An 18,299-nucleotide genomic window follows, 5' to 3' on the forward strand; every position below is an offset into this window, starting at 1 on the left:
CCACTGTTGCCCCACCATCTGCTCCCTGCCAGGACACTCAAATGTCTCCAGATCCTCCAGACCCTCCTGCAGCTGAGTTGTGAACTTCCCTTCTCCTCTTTTGGGCTTTCAAGAGACCTGGGCATGTGGAAGGTAGAGGCTATTTAGCTGGCAGGGAAAACCTGCTACGGGCTAAACCAGTGTTTCTCAAAGTGTTATCCCTAGCAGCAGCATTGGGATCTCAGTGGAAATGCAAATTAGCAAACCACAATCCAGATCTGTGGAGTCAGAGACTCTAGGTTTAGATAGTTAATAGCATTTTAGGTTACCTTTGCTAAAAGCAGTGACTCTTCAGGTCTGCATATGCCCAATAGTAACTAAAAGTAGGATAAAGCCTGGCCTCTCTGCCTTCATCTTGTATCTGACTCCTTTGCTATCTTAAACTTTGGGTCTAGTTCTTGTTCAGCTCTGCAGTTAGACATGTTAATCATTTAAGAAGCATTCATCTAAAAACGGGTAATAACTTAGTAATTTAGCTAACCTCAATTGTCCCCCTTGAAGATTTGCAGCATCCAACTTCAGACCCCTATAAGTGGTGCCTGGAAGTCCCCAGTCATTGCCCCCTTTCAGAATCACAGGTCTGATCAATGCACATCCTGAGCAACCAGTGGAAATTGCCCTCCACCCTCCAGTGACACAGAACTTCTCCAGAGCCACCTCATCGCCTCACGGAAAGAGAACAGAGATTGATCAACCAGACCACAGTTTGACCAAGACTGCTTGATTATACTAACCTCTTGCCTCACCCTCCCCAAATTCTTACTTCCTGTATTTTTTTTAATTTGTGAAATGCTTCATGAATTTGCATGTCCTTGCACAGGGGATATGCTGATCTTCTCTGTATTGTACCAATTTTAGTATGTGTGCTGCCAAAGTGTGCACACATACTAAAATTGTTCCCCTGTTAAAACCTAAGGCCCTGTTAGCACAGCACCCTGGAGACAGGGCTGAGCTGCTGAATCTTAATTTTTGTCTTCCCAGTATGGCCATATCAATTAAAGTTTTCTGTGTGGTTTTGGGAGTGAGTGGCCAGACCTGGTTTGTTGCCCCTCCCCCACTAGCCAGGCCTCTGTAACAAACTTCAATTGTTGTTTTGACAAATGGGGGATTTGGGAACGGATCCAGGCTGAAGACCATCGCACTAACTTGACTCATGCCAAGAGTTGCAATCTGTGGGGACACCTCAGTTTCTGTTCATTTTGCTCTCTACCCACATTAGTAAATTACCACTGGAGGTGGAGTTATAAGAGACTCAAATACATTTTGGCTTCAATTCCAGCCAAATGGAATGGATGCTGGGCAAAGTACTTGATTTTTTTTCTGGCCTCCATCTCCTTATCTGTAAAATGGGTTTAGTTACTACCTAAGAAATTTGCAGATATTAAGCAAGATGTGTTTGTAAAGCATATAGAATAGTGTCTTTCTCATAGAAGATTGTCAAAAGTGATTATTATTATGCCTTTTTCAAAACACTAGGCACAGTGAGACTTTCAAACATCGTTGATCAATTTCTTTATTATTATTTATTTTTGGGTACTGGGGATTGAACCCAGGGTTGTTTTGCCACTGAGCTACATACCCACCCCTTTTAAAAAAATTTTTTTTGAGGCAGGGTCTCATTAAGTTGCTAAGACTGACCTTGAATTAGTCATCCTCCTATCTCAGCCTCTGCCTCTGGAGTTGCTGGCATTACAGTATGCGTCACTCTGCCCAACTCGTTGATCAACTTATACCCCTCCATCATTCCAAAAGTATTTTTAGAAGGCTTATAAGAACACTTTCATTATTCTATTATACACATATATCCATTATACACATACATGTGATAATATATCTATGTATATCAAATATGTATATATATAAATATATGTATTAAATTTGGAACCAGGAAGAAAGAATACTATTGGACTCTTTGGAGTTCTGTTTCGTTGGCTCCCCAGGTGAATGTATCCAGTCTCCTGCCATTCAACACCATCTGGATCCTTTCAAGTTTCAACTTCATATCACCAGCCAGACTTTACTGTCTTTTTGCTGTTGCCCTCATGGGTCTAATAGACATCTTAAACCCACACAAATGCGAAAGCTTTCCCCCAAACCTGCTCCACCCACAGCCCTTCTTATCTCCAAGACGACTCTAACATTTGTCCACAGAGGTCAATGCCCACCCTAGGAGTCATTCTTTATGTATCTCCAGATGCATCCAGAATCTCACCACCTCCACGGTGGCATGAGCTGCCTGGCTTTCTACTAGAGATTCCTAATAGGTCCTCCTGTTTCCACCTGTAAAAGGGAAAATTTCCACTTACAGCACTTGCCTATTAGATGTCAAAATGGAATGCTATGTTATACCATACCTGGTGCTGACCAACTGAAGCTGACAAAGGTCTGTGGACTTTGACCCCATTGCCGGGCCCTTCTAAGACCTACCTGAACTCTGTTTCTGCCCAGTGAACAAAGAGACATGCTTTATCAATGCTGTTCCACCCCATAGTGTTGATTTTCAACCTTTGATTAACAACCACCATGAAACACTCCCCCCACCTCACCCCTGCTTCCCTCTTTCTAGCACTTAAAAAGCCAGGACTTTTCCTGATTCTTGAGATTTTCCCCTGATGAGTTTCCAGGCCTTGAACCTTTCCCCTGATTAGATTCCATGCCTGGCAAGTATATAAACTCAGCAACTTGGTGGTCTTTGCTTTATATTTGACATAAATTTATACCTTTATTGTTAACCAAAGATGCAGAATGATTCATTTAAAACATGAAATGTTTCTTTTCCCTCCTGCAGTGGCTCCCATCTCAGGATCAAAGTCAAAGCTCTTGGGAGGCCCCGGCTCCAGGACCTGGCTAGCCTGGTCTTTGATGTTCATTCCTGCTGCAGTTCTCTGGGCTTCATTTACGTCAACTGGGCTGTCACCATTTTGTTCCTGAAACATCCCCAGTATGCTTTTGGGCCCTACCTGAAGCTCTTTCTCACTAACACCTCGACTGATTTTTAATCTGTCCTCAGCCGTGTCCTTCATCTAGTCCAGAGTATGACCAAAGCCCTCGACAAGTGAATGAGACGAAATATAGCGTATTGTCTGTGATCTTCAGTACACAGAGGAACCTGCTCAGACTTAAGTCCTGGACTTTGTGAACCTCTTTTTATTTTTATTTTTAAGAATAACACTAATGGAACCCCACTGAAGAATAGGGCACAAAAATAAGCAGACTTAGTCCCTGATACGTTTCTGCTGGTGTTATTCTAAAAAGAAAACAAAGAAACAACCTGTTGTAGTGGTGCACATCTGTAATCCCAGTTATGTGGGAGGCTGAAGCAGGAGGATCATGAGTTTGAGGTCAGCCTCAGCAACTTAGCAAGACTGTGTCTCAAAAAATTAAAAGGGCTGAAGATGTAGCTCAGTAGTAAAGCCACTGTGTTCAATCCCTAGTATGGGGGCAGTGTGGAATTAACACACAAAGCCTAGGGCTTAAACCTGTTAAATTTACTAGGTTAGTTACCTAGGCAAGTAGCCTAGGGTAGGGCAAATAACTTCAGGCAAGCACTTCAAGCTGAAGGGAGAGAGAGCAATTTCTGAGGTAGTGGGCTGAGCTCTGTCACTGTGGATCCCTCCTATTCGAAGGTTTTTTTCATTCATTTCTTAAGAAAACTAGATTCCTTTGCAGTTTCCAAATCCACATGACCCAAGGTAGCATCAGTGACCCCAAGCACTACCACTCACACACACCTTAACTTAGATGTAGAATTAAGCATGATTTTGTTCAATATCTTCCTTCCAAGCCAACTGGCACATTTTACAGGTCTGTGTTAATCTTTCTACAATTCCTAAGACTTTTTTTTTTGAATAGCAAACATCCTAGTTTGAAAATGAGTCAAAAACTCAGCCTGCCCTTTTAAATTCTCAACCATCTCCGAAACCCCTCTTTCTCTCTCCTACACTTATTATCCATCTTGTGACTTTTTAAAAGTTTCATGTGACTTGATGGTATTTCCATGAAAAGGAGGGAGGTGATTTCTTGAAGTCAGGGAGTACCCCTGTATTTTTCTTGTTCCTTCCACCTTTCCCTCACTCTCCTCTCTAGTACTCAATTAGTAATTTGACATTGATTTTCGGGCTTCCCTGAGTTCAGGAACATTTATAAACACCATTATTAAAGAAATGCGTCTCACCCATCATTCAATTGTATTTAAAATTGCAAGGTTTGATGATAATTAGCAGCCTTAGAAAGCCATTCAGGGAAAAAAAAGACATCGAGCAATGTGTGGAGAGACTTTGTGTTACAACCTCTATTATTTAACTATAATTGAAAAAGTTCCAGGAACAAGGGCTGGGAATTCGGCTTAAGTAGCAAAGAGCTTGCCCCACAAGTACTGGATATCCAGAACCCAAAAAGAAAAAAAAAATGATCCAGAACTATTCAGTAAGGTCAAGATCAACAAATTCACAATGCAGATGGAGACCAGAAACAATGAACAGCAAAATTTGATCTTTGTTTGTTTTGGCAGGGCTGAGGATTGAACCCAGGGTGGTGTGCATGCTAGATAAGTGCTCTACCACTGAGCTACATCCCCAGCCCCAAAGCGCTAATTTGTTTTATATAAGACAGTAAAATTATAAAAATTTCTGAGATAAATATGAAACAAAAGTGACACAATCCTCTCTCCTAAGTCTCACCAAAGCCCTGGAAATACTTTAAAGAATTTTGGCACTTGTCAGGACATTTGTAACCAACTTCAGCCCAAGATGGCGACTGATAATGGCCATGCTTGCAGATATGGTTCAACATGTAAGGCTCCAGTCCCACCCTGCGCTAACTCCTCTTCTCTAGTTACTCTGTGACCCTGGAAGGACACCCAGGTTCCTTTGGTCATTAACATGATGCACAGAGACTTGTATGAGGTATGCACAGGTGTGTGGGGCCTGAGCCTGGGCCAAAGAGAGACCTGGGATGTGACACAGTGACTACACATGCTCCTCCCTGCCTCCCAAGGACCCAGCTTGCCAACACGGATCCTCTCTAGCCACAGCCACCCTGTTCCTGATGGAGATGCTCGTTGGAGCCTCACCAGCTGTGTCTGGCACATCACCTGTCCTCCCTCTGAGAGCATGCTCCCCTGTCCAGAGGCACACAGATTTATTCTGTGTGAATAAAGCCTTCTCTGCCACAGTGGACATGAACTTCCACCCCAGGCTGGCCTCATCCATTTGAAATTCTCAGTCAGAGATTAGATTCTGAAGAGAGGTCTGAGTTACGTAAGTGGCAGAGTTTATACAGGACTGCCCACTACCCCCTCTGCTGAGGTCCCCAGAGCTGCTCTGAGCTCTGCCCTCTCAGGACGGGTTGCTCAGGGTCATAGTTGTTTTCTGTTGCTGTAACAGAATACCTGGGATGGGATATAGATCGTCCATTATAAATTATTCATTATAAATGAATGAACAGGAATTTATTGAGCTCGTGGTTCTGGAGGCTGGGAAGTCCGATGGCACAGTGCCAGCGCCTGGTGAGGGCTTTCTGGCTGCATGATAACAAGGCAGAGGGCATCACGTGGTGAGAGGGTGGGAACGTGCAGACCCAGGTGTCTCTTCCCCTTCTCGTAAAGCCTCTAATCCCATCGTGGGGTGCCACCCTCATGACCTCATTGCATCCTAATTACCTCCCCAAAGCCCCTCCTCCAGATACCTCAACATATGAATTTGGAGATCAGGTGTCTGCAGGAACTTTTTTTGGGGGGGGATGTTCAAACTCAGCATTTCCACAAATGCTATGAAAAAATTCACACGCACAATGGGGTGATAGAAGAGGTTTTCTTCTCTGCTGAGTGCTGTGTGGCAGGAAGACTCTTAAGATGGCCCCTAAATATCTGTACACATTTTCTATAAACAAATTCACCCCCTCTGGAGGATGAACCGCATAACCCTTCAATGGAGAAGAACATGGCCAAAGCATTGTGATCTTACTTCAGGAATAGATTTTAAAATCTCTGCTTCTGTCTGTTCTCTGTCTCTGTCTCTCTCCTCTCCCTCTGGGAAAAGAAGGCTATGGGGACAGGAGGATCCCTAGGACAGGCCCTCTCGTCCAGACGTACCTCTGGCCCTCAGCCAAGGCCCTGCGGCCTGCCTGCCAGCAGCCACCTGTGAGCTTAAAAGCTAAATGGGGGTCCTGCTCTGAGCGCAGGCCTGGCCCACACTCTGTTTAGACTTACGCAGGCAGCACCGACTGTTAAAGGAAAATAAATATGAAAAAATACGAAACAGAATCCTCCAGAGCCCATGATGTGAAATTTCAGATAAGTCAAAACAACTGAAGGCGAGCAAAAGGGAAGTTACTTTCCCCATGGATTCTGGAACAAAGCTCTGTGAACCTGAGTGAAAACCTCCCTTCCTGCCTTCCCACAGCCCACCCTGAATCCCAGGGGGCGAGGATTGAACCCAGGGTGGCATACATGCTAGAGAAGTGCTGTTTTCTGTCGCTGGACCCTGAGGATCATCTTAACCCCCCCTCCACTTCTTTCTGATTTCTTTTCTAACTATAAAAATTTGTAGGATAATGGGGACTGATGAGAGCAATACAGATTTTTTCAAAGACATTTCCCCCTTTACTATGAACTGGGACGCTTCGCGTGGATTACATCATGAACAAGTAAGCATTAAAATAAAATGATAATTCTAAAATGATTTTAAATTCAGTTTATTCTTGCTCACTAAGGAGGTAAGCCAAATGGTGCAGAATAATAGAACATTTAAAATATTATGTTGTTTAATTAAAGAATCCCTTCATATATTCAAGTGTCCTAGCCACTAGCCCTAGATGGTAGTTGAAGCTTGGGTTCCAGGCTCTACCTTAGTGTTGTGGGTTCTTTGTCTTTGTTGTTTTGTTTGTTTGTTTTGCAGTAATGGGAGATGGAAGTCAATGCTTTCCTTTTTTTCTTCTTATTATTTTGAGACAGGGTCTTACTTAACTGCAGAGGCTGGCCTCTAACTTGTGATCCTCCTGCTTCAGTCTCCTGGGTTGCTGGGATGACAAGCATAAGCCACTGTGCTTAGCTTCTTTTTTTGTTTGCTTTTGTATTTTGAGACAGGATCTCACTAATTTACCTCTGGCCTCAAACTCAAGATTCTCCTACCTTAGCCTCCCAAGTAGCTGGGAATACAGGTGTGTGCCACCCTGATTTTATGGTTGTTTTTTTAACTATTTTATTTTGAAATAATTACACATTTAAGTGTAAGAAACTAAAACAGAAATCCTGCATCCCCTTCTCTCAGTCCCTCCAATGGTCACAACTGGTGCGTTTCTAATATACTATAAAAACCAGAAAATCAACCTGAGGTGGATGCACAGAACTTTTTCAGATTTCACCAGTTCATGTGTCAGTGTGTGTGTGTAGTTCTGTGCAGTTTCATCCCATGGAGACTCTGCGGCCACTACCACAGCCAGTGCCCCAGACCCGCTCCACCACCACAAGACCCTCCCTGGCCACCTTCCTGCAGTCTACAACCTGGATTCCTCTCATCACTGTGTTCTGTCCTCCCTCCTTCCCTGTCTGCCTTCTTCCTTCCTTTTCTTCTTTTTGGCACCTGGGATGGAACTCAGGGGCACTCGACCACTGAGCCACATCCCCAGCCCTATTCGGTATTTTATTTAGAGACAGGGTCTCACCGAGTTGCTTAGCACCTCACTATTGCTGAGGCTGGCTTTGAACTCGCAATCCTTCTGCCTCAGCCTCCAGAGCCGCTGGGATTACAGATTTGCCCCACCACGCCCAGCTTGATTCTGTTATTTTGAGAATGTTACGTAAATGGAATCTGACAGTATGTGGCTTTTTCCGCTCTGCCTCCTCCCGCCCCTTTCTGTGGGCATAACTTGCTGAGTGCTGCCCGCACAGTCATCCAGGCTTCCTGTCTTCCCGGCCGTGTGGTCTGAGGAAGTCACTGAACTTCTCCAGCTCCGTCTCCATTTACACCGAGGCCTGCCTGGTTCTTTGTCCACGGGCTCCTCTGTGTCTCAAGTGCACTTGATAGGAGGCCTTCCAGAGGCCGTGTCATCTGTCTTAAAGTGGAACCTCAGAATGTGGCCGGGACCACAAACTTCTGAATCCACTATTCAGATCAATACAGTATAAATAAACATTTCCAAATCAATAGCGAGTAAGGAGAAACACTAGAGTCCACTGGGCATTGGTTCTAGAGCCATACCCCTGCAGATACCAAGTCCAAGGACGCTCCAATTCCTTACATAACATGGCCCTGTGTTTGCACAGAACCTATGCACATCCTCCCATGTACTTGAATTGCTTAATGAATTAATTTTCTGGGACTGGGGACTGAACCCAGGGTGCTCTACCACTGAGCTATATCCGTAGCCATTTTTTAATTCTTAATTTTGAGACAAGGTCTCACTAAGTTGCCCAGGCTGGCATCAATATTGTGATCCTCCTAAGTTTGCTCCTGTGTACTTTAAATTATCTCTAGACTCCTTATAGTACATCTTACAATGTAAACGTTACTTCACTAGTTGTTATACTGTGGTTTTTTTTTTTTTTTTGAATAATGACTAGGAAAACAGTCTGAACATGTTCAATACAGGTGCAATTTTTTTTTCCTGAACATTTTCAATCCATGGTTGATTGAATCCTAGGATATGGATTGTATGAAAACAGGGGCCAACTGTTTTGGGAAACACCAATTGGACAGTATGGATATTTAGATTTAGTCTATTCTTGTACTAAGTAATTTTATATATGTTTACAGAATCATTGTTTTCCTTTTTTTTTTTTTTTAATTTTGAGACAGGTTCTCACTAACTTGCTCAGGGTCTTGCTAAGTTGCTGAGGCTGGCTTTGAACTCTCGATCCTCCTGCCTCAGCCTCCCAAGCCACTAGGATTACAGGTGTGTGCCTGTAGAAACATAGTTTTCAAGAGAAGCCCATTTAAACTGGTACCAGTTGTATTTTGCCTCAGTTTATCTTCCATGAGTGGCCATGGGTACCTCAGTGCCATTTACCTGCTGTTTGGAGGTCGTCGGATTCCATCTTACATGGGGTGAGCTAACAGGGTAACTAACAGTCCCCCACCGTGCCATCATCCGAGGTAATCATGAGCACAGAGTGGTTTTGTAAGTTCCCAGAGCTCTCTGCCCAGTGGTCAGCTGGACACAGAGGCCTTTCTGGCCACCTTTGAAATGCACCTGTCTCCTGTCTCTCTTCCGTCCTTTACTGGACTATATTTAACTTCGGAACACTTGTCATTTCTTGACACATTGTCTATTTATTGGTTTTTACTGTCTCCCACCTTCCAAATGCCGTCTCCAGGAGGAAAGAAACTTGACCCTGCATGTTTCCATGGCCCAAGGTGGTCTCTGATACTTAGTGTTCAGGGAAGGAATGAGTCCAACACAAAGCGAGGGACTGACTTCTCCCGCTGCCTTGGAGCTAAGCGGGAAGTCTCTTGGAAAGGAGAAAGGAGATGTGAACTCCACCCAGCAGGAAGGACTTGGGATCTGTCGAAGATCTCCACTGGAGCCAGAGAGCAGAGGTGAGATGGCTTCCATCGATAAAAATAAGAAGGTCATGATGGATAGCAAGTCTGGAGAGGGGAGTGTCCCAGACCAGAGAACTGGATACGCAAAGGCGGGAAATACTGCATTTTTTTCTGCAGCTCAGTTCAATTCCTATTTCAAGGCTTAGCTTTAAAAGGACGATGCACTTGATAGCTTTGGAGTTGTGGTCCTGCCTCACCTTTGCCCAGAGGTGACGGGTGAGAGCTTGTGTGCATATTCCCTTTGGATGATTTAATTCATCCACAGACGCTGAGCCTCCCTCTCCTGCCTCTGTACAGATGAGGAGACTGGGACTCAGCACTCTGAGCCGACTCATCTCTGTGGCTCTGTGATTGGCTTTTCCTGACTCACTCATTGGGTTCTGTAGGGAAGGTGAGTACCCACAGCAATGTTCTGCTTTTTAGCTGCAATTTCTGTTCTCAATATTATAATAAGCTTCATGTGTGTGTGTGGGGGTGGGGTACCCGGGATTGAACTCAGGGGCACTTGACACTGAGCCACACCCCCAGCCCTAGTTTGTATTTTATTTAGAGACAGAGTCTCACTGAGTTGCTTAGGGCCTCGCTCCTGAGGCTGGCTTTGAACTTGTGATCCTCCTGCCTCAGCCTCCCAAGCCACTGGGATTACAGGCGGGTGCCACCATGCCCAGCGTAAGGTTCAGTTCTTTATTCTCATCCTTGATGTAAGATCTTTCCTCTGGTAATGAAACGAGGTGGCCTTGCTTGGTGACTCCTACACTGCACTTTCTCATCACAAATGCTAAGAGATCTTGTCAGACTCAGTAGCTTCTTCCTAAACCAAGTACTGAGCTTTGCTTAAGCAATGAGTATATGTTAGAGCCATTATAGATTAATTTTTTTTTAAAGAGTGAGAGAGAGAGAGAGAGAGAGAGAGAGAGAGAGAGAGAGAGTGAGAATTTTAATATTTATTTTTTAGTTCTCGGCAGACACAACATCTTTGTTGGTATGTGGTGCTGAGGATCGAACCCGGGCCGCACGCATGCCAGGCTGGCGCGCTACCGCTTGAGCCACATCCCCAGCCCCCCATTATAGATTAATAATGTCTTAGCACTCAGATCTCTTTGACTATAAATCAATTATTCATCTGAAGTTTCTTTAGAAAAGTCCCAATTTTTAAGTTAATAAATTAATTATTTTGGCACTGGGGATTGAACCCGGGGGCCTCTACCCCTGAACTATATCTTCAGCCTTTTTTTATGTTCTTTTTAAAATCTTTGCTTTTATTTATTTTACTTATTTTTATGTGGTGCTGTGGATGGAACCCAGCGTGGGCAAGTGCTCTACTGCTGAGCTATAACCTCAGCCCCCTTTTTTATGTTTTATTTTGAGACAGGATCTTGTTAAATTACTGAGGCTGGCCTTCAACTTCTCATCCTCCTGCCTCAGCTTCCCACATTGCTGGGATTACAGGCTTGGGCTAATGTGCTTAGTGAAAAATCCTAATTTAGATGCAACAACAGTTTTTCTGACCTTGAGTGTCTTCAACAAAACAAATGAGGTGGCCACGGTGGATTTCTGGTGGTAGTTAATGATATATGCATGTTCAGACCTCAAAGGGGACTCTCCAAAAGTGTACTAAGGAAATTTTTACACTATTATTAGACATAAGTTTATGGGTATTAATATAAAATATTAGAAATTAAAAGAATATTAGCTAGTAACCAGCAGTGTATGTCAATACAGCCTGGAGAACCTTATTAAAATTCACAGGCCTTGCTGGGTGCAGTGGTACACTCCTGTAATCCCAGCAACTCCAGAGGCTGAGGCAGGAGGATCATAAGTTGAGGCCAGCCTCAGCAACTTAGCAAGATCCTGCCTCAAATAACAAATGAAAAGGTGTAGGTGTAGCTCAGTGGAAAAGCCCCATAAATTTAATCCCCAGTACTCCAAAAAAAAAAAAAAAAAGAAACAAAACCTTAAGCCTAGGTCCTGCCCCCAAAGACCCAGATTTGAAGAGTCCCCTGTGAGGTTTGAACACGCATATACCTGTAACCACAATCAAAAGTTCAGTATGGCTCCTTTATTGATTTTATTGATGAAGAAACTGAAGCGCAGAAAAACAAAGAGGTTTATTCAATTTCACACACAGAAAAGAAGTGGTTTCCGCAAGTATATTTCCAGAGACTGTGACTCCAAAATTTTTCTGGAGGAAGATGCTTAAACAACTGTCGTCATCTCCTTGCAATTCTGTAAGTGAAAATGGTGAAGTCATTCCTAGTTCCTTTTGGAACAAGGCCTTGGGTGTCCAGGTCAGGCGGTTCTCAAAGGTCACGTTGACATCTTACCAGAACGAATCCTCTACAGAGAAGGCGTCTTTCCACTGAGCATGGCGCGGCTTCGGTTGACAGAAAGACGGGGGTGTTCACCGGAAACACCTCTGGGGAAAAGAAGGTTGAGGGGGTGGGGAGCCAGCAACCCTGTCACAGGGCCAGAGGCTCAGGAAGCCACCTGACACAAGCCTGAGAGTATCCTGGCTGAGTTTCTTCAGGACACGGACGACATCACTGATGTCACTCTCCAGAGAGTTTAACCCCCTTTCGCCAGGCATGGTGGCACATGCCTGCATCCCAGCTACTTGGGAGTCAGAGGCAGGAGGATTGCAAGTTTGAGGACAGCCTGGGCCATTTCATGGGACACCCACTTCAAACAAAAACTTCTTTTGACCTTATTGCCCATCAGTTACCTTCTGATGTCCCCTTGACCATCCATTTTCTCAAAAGACCCATCTTAATGTCAGCCTCTGTTAGTTGTCCCCCCCTCCCACCACTACGGTTTCTGGAACTGTTCATTTATCTGTGAGCTCGTGCCAGGCACTATCCTAGACTCGAGGTGAGCGTAAAAGACATAGTCCCTTTTTCTGGTGAGGGCACAGACAATCATGAAGCTGGTGGCACAATCCAGGAAAAGGAGAGGGTGCTGGGAAAGCATAACCAGAGCTGGGTTTGGATCGGGGTGGGAGGTGTTGATCTAGAAAGCTATCTTGGAGCCAGTGGAAGCTAATCTGATATCTCAAGGAGTAGCAGGAATTAGCCTGCAAAAATCGAGGATAGAGTGCTCTGGGTAGAAGGGAACACAAAGAGTGAAGGACTCGAGGCTGGGACACCTTGGGCAGCAATCATGGATCTCAGAGAAGGTGGACCCCTGGCTAGGGCTGATGAGCTTGCGAGTCAGTGGTGCCATGCAGGTCTGGGGACACAGGAAGGACATGCCTCCCAGGCCTGCCTGAGATCTCTGGTTCTGATTCCAAACACAAAGGGAAGTCATTGGAGGAATTTAAACAGGGAAGAGACAAGATCCGATTTACATTTTAAATTGGCTGGACTGGAGACTGGGTTAGAATGGAAACAGGAGGGCCTTGTGGGGCCCTGTCCAGGAGTGAGAAGTGACTCTGATTCAGGATAGAATGGAGGCCTTGAGAGTGGGAGAAGCAGGCACACTCAAGCCCAGTTTGCAAATGGGCAGAATCTGATCCATTGGATGTCTGCGAGGTACTCAGGGGGTCTCTAGGTTTCTGGCTTAAGCAATTAGATGGATTGGTTGTGCTGTTTGCTGAGATGGAGAGAGAGAGAGAGAGAGAGAGAGAGAGAGAGAGAGAGAGAGAGAGAGAGAGAGAGAGAGAGAAAGAGAAAGGTTGGAGGGAAAGGACCTGAATTTCTTGTTTTGGGGTCTATGGACATCAGTGAGGAAAGGTAAGAGGCAGATAGATCTGTGGATGTCAAGCTCAGAGCCTGAGCTGAACATCAATTTGAGAGTCACTGGCATATGGTCGGTACTGAAAACCCCAGGAATGGGGAAGTCCAAGTCCAGAGAGAAAGCAGGAGACTTTAACGCTATAAAAATCAGGTGAAGGAAGATGAAGAAAGGAAGACCAAATTGCCCAAACAGAGTAGAGGAAACTACGGGGTGTGATGTCGTGGAAGCTAAGGAAAGAGACTATTGCTAGAGGATGTGGCCAACTCTGTCCAGGGCCACAGAGAGCTTGGGAAAGCTGAGGACCATCAGGGGATTACCAGACCAGGAGGGTCATTGGTAAACTTCACCAAGAGCCACTTGGAGGAAATCCTGAGGCAGAAGTCACCCTGGAGTGGCTTGAAGAGTCATGGAAGGTTCTATAAGAGGTAATGAGAACGAAGAGAACGATGGGAAACCCCAGAACCTCAGGGTACATCACTTCTACCTAGAATAAGAAATACTTTCTGGAACTTTTGTTGTAGGTGTACAAGGGTCTAGCTGTGGGCCAGAGGTCAGAGTAAACTGAGAAACGCTGGACAACTGCTTTGCAGACGTACTTTATTGTCACACCTGTGTCGAGGGGAGTGCCTATTGACGTCCGTTGGGTAGAGGACACGGGAGCTGTCAGACAAAGGACAGCCCCCACACCAAAGAATTCGCTGTCCCAAAATGTCAGTAGTGCTGAACTTAAGGACCTTTGTCCTATGGCAGTGGATTTCAACTCCAGCTACATGTGAGAGTCGCATGCATGTGCTGGCCTCCGGGGCCCGGGGATATTTGCAACACTCCTTGGGTTTTCTGTGCAGTCAGGCGTGGGATATCTTCACCACCCTTATATGCACAAATACAAAAAGGGAGATGGACTGCAGATAATTTAAGACGCCGGACACCACCCCCTCCTGCACACATGCAAATCAATCCGTGGACGCCCCAGTCCACACCGTCAACAGATGTGACCATGAATCCTTGCAAAGTGGTGTGAAGGAGACCACCAGTTTCTTTTTGGGTCAAATGTCTCTCTGAACTCCCACCTTTGCTTGGACAGTGACTGGCTTCTTCTCTGTTCTTGTTCCCGCCTCTGGCTACAAGGTATAGGGCCCCAGATAAGAGAGGCTGGTGCAGCTTCTCGGTGACCCACTTTAGTTCCCTTTTTCAAAAGAACTAAATATGCTGGCCTTTGTCCTCTGCACACCTCGGTTGCACTATGTCGTGACCCTGAGTGATTTCATTTTTACCCATCTTGCTCTTTCCATCTGAACACTCATCCTTCAATTCTGGTAAATTCTCTGCCATTTTTCTTCTCCATCTTTGCCTCCTCCCCATTCTCTTTCTCAAATGCCTACTGGATCTGTATTGGATTTTGTGATTCTGTTTATCACATTACATTGATTTCCTTTTTCAAAGATTCTGTTCTCTCTCTGCTTTGGTGTGATTTTCCCAGATCCACCTTTCAAACCACAGGTTTTACATCTTTTTTTTTTTTTTTTTTAAACGGGGGGTGAGGGGGAGGGAGAGAGAGAGAGAGAGAGAATTTTAATATTTATTTATTTATTTTTAAATTTTCGGCGGACACAACATCTTTGTTTGTATGTGGTCCTGAGGATCAAACCCGGGCCGCACGCATGCCAGGCGAGCGCGCTACCGCTTGAGTCACATCCCCAGCCAGGTTTTACATCTTGACATCGCCTCTATCTTGTCTACTGAGCTTTTTAAATTTTAATGCCTATATATTTCATTTACAATTTTTTATTTGCTAATTTATCTTTCCCAATGTCTCTCCCTGCCATAATTCTATTCATTCCTTTATTTCTCTGAAATTTTTCTTCTTTTTCTTTTTTTTCCCCCTCTCTCTTTCTTTCTTTCTTAGGGATGGAACTCAGAAGTGCTACATCCTCACTGAGCTACATCCTCAACCCTTAAATATTTATTCATCTTTTTAATTTTGAGACAGGATCTTGCTAAGTTGCTGAGGCTGGCCCCAAATTTTTGATTCTCTGCCTGAGCCTCCTGAGTCACTGTGCACCACCACACCTGGCTATGAACATGTTTAACTATCTCAGATCATTTCTTTATCACTAATTCTTCGAGCATATATCCCACCATTTGCTGTGTCTGCTGGGACCCTCTTCCGCACAACCCCGTGTGGACGGACATCTGTTGCAAGCTTATACTTTTACAGTAACATGACCCAAATATTGTGATATAATATTCACAGCCTTCCTATGTAGAAAGCACAGTTTACAGAACATTGTTCCCTCCTATATCCAGGCCTCCCATTTTACATGAAGTAATTCGTATTGTTTTAAATCTCTGATTTGAAGAGAATACTAAAAATGTGTTGTTGTTGTTGTTTTTATAGTTAAGGCTGGGATGAAGGAAAGCCAGGAGAAAGCAGGTGTCCAAACCACCTGACCAACAACGTTTAACAGAAGTTAGTTGGATAAAAAAAGTCTTTGATAAGATGTTCAGGTTAAGTTTCAAGGCTTGGAAAAACCCTAATGATCAATATCAAAGGCTATTATATTAAGACGTGTGTTTTCTCAATCAAATATCTTCCAGTCTTCCAGCATCCACTCTCTGGTGCTGTTTCTAAGCTACTAAACGCATTTCTTTTTTCCTTTATACATTCCTGGGGTTACCACTACCACCCATCAGTAAGGAAGGAAGGAACTCAATCTGTCACATCCGCTGAGAGGACATGGAATTCTTGCCCTTGTCCTGGACCCTTAGCAGCCCAGGACCATCAGACCTTTATAGCTAACACAACACACTGAGTTAATGTCCAGTCACCTTAAACCTTGAACTTCTCCCACACGTTGGACTGCAGAGGATGTGACTCCTACAGTACAGTCACTGTGATTCTAAAAGACATCCATAGTGGCAGTCTGATGGTAAGTATCCTGGAATGGCCAGTTTCTTGGTCTTGAGTCTGGGAGGTGGTCACAGAAGGTAATGGAAGGAACTGAGGTCCTTGCCAAGCAGGACTGTAGTCTCTCTGGGGATTGGGCCCTTGCATATAGAAAACACTGAGTGCACACACCAGACAGACGAATATTGCCGTAGGGAAGGGGGAGATTTAGGAGCTGAGGTTTGTGGGCAGACTCAGATCTAATCTGGCCTTGAGGGATGAGCTTGGCTTGTGCACAGCTCACTTGATAAGCAGATATATGTGTGGGTGAGTGCCTGCTGGGACTCTCGGTGGTGAATGCTTCCTTCTGGGGATGAATTGGTAGACGGGGTTGGTAAAGGCGTGGTCGTCAGAGGCAGAGGGTCAGCTGGGGAAGGAAGGTAAAGGGAGGAAAATTGAGAACTGATTTATGCCTAGGAGGGAAGTTGGTCACAGGCAGATGACCCGCGGGAACAGGTCATGTCATAAATGGCCACTGCCCACCAAGTGCTTTGACGAGTGGGGTTGTATAACCTACGTGGCATGAATTACCCCATTTGACCCACCTGCGAGGCAGAGAGTGCTGGTGTCCTCCTTTGTTAGAGGAGGAGTCTGAGGCTAAGTTTGCTTAAATAAGTGGCCCCAGGGTGTACAGACAGCAAGTGATAAAGTATTGATATGAGCTCTGGCAGCGGTCCCAGGGTTTATGTTCTTAATTACCATAAAACATGATGCCTCAGAGGACGGCATGACTCACCTTCATGCTCCTGAGAATTACAGCATGTGTCATCTTGGTCACGGCTTTCCATTGGCCGCCATCTTCTGAGGTCAAACATTGTTCACTCTGCAAACACTCATGATATGGCCGGTCCCTGGCCTTGGATTGTAGGCTGATGAATCAGGTGGACCTCTGCCCTTCAGCAGATGACAGCGCCCACGAGGAAGTCACAGGAAAAAGAGCTGTGTCAACAGATCATTAAAATGCAGCAGAGGATGATTCATTGGATGTTTCTGTAGGGTGTTGGGGAATCTCAGAAGATGGAGTGGCCGATGTCAGGAGAGGGAGCTGGGGGGGGGCGGGGGGGGGAGGCTTCAGGAAGAAGCCTGGATGGAGGAGTAGTTAATCAGATAGATATGGAGGTGTGAAGGTGACGCAAATCAGAGGAATAGTGCTCAAGCACTTTGGAGGTGAAGGGTGCGTGGCAGATCAGGGAGCCAGAAGAGGGACGAGTAGCAAAGTCCAAAGGCAAGCCTCAGATGTGTTCAGAAGGCTCAGCTCCTGGGTGAGTCCAGCTCTGTAGTTAAATATATGTGGATTTCATGGCACCTTATAATCTTCTTGCCAACTTATAATGCCTGCGAGCATATCAAAGGCTTTAAGAAATATCACAGTAGCCATAGCAGTGGTGCACGCCTGTAATTCCAGCGGCTCAGGAGGCTGAGGCAAGAGGATTGCGAGTTCAAAGCCAGCCTCAGCATGGGTGAGGTGCTAAACAACTCAGTAAGATCCTGTCTCTAAATAAAACACAGAAAATGACTGGGGATGTGGCTCAGTGCCCCTGATTTCAATCATCAGTACTCCCCCCCCCAAATTATAGTAAACTAGCCTGTGTACATCTTTTAAAACAAGACTCTCATTTTAATGGTCCACAGAATCCTTTGAAATAACTTTTACTTTTCATTTCAAGAATTTACACTTTTCCTAGTTTTTATTTCTTGGCTGAGTTCCTTGTCTGTTTACTCACTAAGATGATAGTTTTCTCTAACCCTTTGAACGTAAGTGTGACAGCTGCTTTAAAGACTTTTTTTTCCCCTAATTCCAAAATCTGGTCCATCTTAGATTTGGTTTCAAATGACTGCTTTTTATAATTAAGTTCAGCGGATCACTTATCCTGTGTCTTTGTATGTCTAGCACTTTCTGATTGTTCATTGGACCTTGTGCTAGTACATTTTAGAGAACGCTGGTTTCTATTATCTTTCCCTGAAGACTGTTGATTTCTTGTTTGGCCAGGATGATTGATTAATGCGTGATCGCCGTGAATTGATGGAGGCTTAGTTTT

The 18,299-nt window shown here is 44.8% G+C and overlaps 1 long non-coding RNA gene and 1 other non-coding gene across 2 annotated transcripts; both read right to left on the reverse strand.

The window, feature by feature from the left end:
• Positions 1 to 817: 817 nt before the first annotated feature.
• LOC120885140 (U6 spliceosomal RNA) lies at positions 818 to 921 on the reverse strand. Its single transcript, XR_005727651.1, has one exon. It is a non-coding gene; the product is annotated as a U6 spliceosomal RNA (small nuclear RNA).
• A 13,959-nt stretch (positions 922 to 14,880) lies between these two features.
• Positions 14,881 to 17,225, reverse strand: LOC144369577 (uncharacterized). The gene is made up of 2 exons (XR_013429362.1): positions 16,997 to 17,225; positions 14,881 to 16,627 (listed from the first exon to the last, which is right to left on the reverse strand). It is a non-coding gene; the product is annotated as an uncharacterized LOC144369577 (long non-coding RNA).
• Positions 17,226 to 18,299: the final 1,074 nt, after the last annotated feature.

This window comes from Ictidomys tridecemlineatus, chromosome 12 (assembly GCF_052094955.1).
Source record: "Ictidomys tridecemlineatus isolate mIctTri1 chromosome 12, mIctTri1.hap1, whole genome shotgun sequence".
NCBI classification, from domain to species: Eukaryota; Metazoa; Chordata; class Mammalia; order Rodentia; family Sciuridae; genus Ictidomys; species Ictidomys tridecemlineatus.